General features: G+C 34.7%; 1 protein-coding gene across 2 annotated transcripts in view; it reads right to left on the bottom strand.

Annotated features, from left to right (window-relative positions):
- Positions 1–981, bottom strand: part of IDE (insulin-degrading enzyme) — a 102,110-nt gene that overhangs the window by 14,509 nt on the left and 86,620 nt on the right. The gene's annotated exons all lie outside the window — the stretch shown is intronic.

A 981-nucleotide genomic window follows, 5' to 3' on the forward strand; every position in this document is an offset into this window, starting at 1 on the left:
GCACCACCATGCCCGGCTAATTTTTTCTATACATTTTTAGTTGTCCAGATAATTTCTTTCTATTTTTAGTAGAGATGGGGTCTCATTCTTGCTCAGGCTGGTCTCGAACTCCTGAGCTCAAGCGATCCTCCCGCCTTGGCCTCCCAGAGTGCTAGGATTACAGGCGTGAGCTACCACGCCTGGCCCTGACCCGGATTCTAACAAAGGGGGGAAAAAACCCCAAACCACCCCAAACCTTTGCTTTTTGATGATTATGAAAGCAGGTTCAGTTTCTTGAAAACACATTTAAAATCACTGATGTGGTATCTTTTAAAAGGTATAATTATTGCTACTAATTGCACATGACTATAAACATTTTGCAAAGAAAAGTACATTAACTGTCCAAAATAAAAAATGCATCTGTTCTAGTTAATGAATTCTATAATCTAGCCTCCTATCCGATGCCTGAGGCAACCAACAAAATAATGACTTTCAATACTTTGCTCTTGATTTGTCACTGAAGACATCAAAAGCATAGTGTTACCTAATAAGTAAGGACTTGTCATAAAAGATTATTAAAAATTCAACAGAATTCTTTTTTTAATTGCATTTTAATTCTTATTGCTGAGCATATAGAGAGATTAGTTGGTAAAACAATGTTGGGAAGTAAAAAATACAAAACAATAATAAAGGGTGATACCAATCTACATTTTTCCCAATAAGGCAACCGTGAAAGTAATTTTTTTCTACTCAGTAGGCATTCATTAGACATACACTGATATTATACTAGATACTATAACATTATAATATATCATACTAGATAAAGAGGATAAAAGGAAGGCATAATGACTACTCTCAAGGAATGTCACACTTTCAAGCCAAACTCCTGGAAACTAGATTTAAGATTTTAGGAAAAAAACAATAAAAGACAACTCTTAAGGCTTTAAACATTTCCAATTTTTAATCAGATGTTTTACTTAGAACCAATCCAAGGATGCCAGA

The sequence above is a fragment of the Propithecus coquereli genome, unplaced genomic scaffold (assembly GCF_000956105.1).
Source record: "Propithecus coquereli isolate 6110/MARCELLA unplaced genomic scaffold, Pcoq_1.0 Scaffold63, whole genome shotgun sequence".
NCBI classification, from domain to species: Eukaryota; Metazoa; Chordata; class Mammalia; order Primates; family Indriidae; genus Propithecus; species Propithecus coquereli.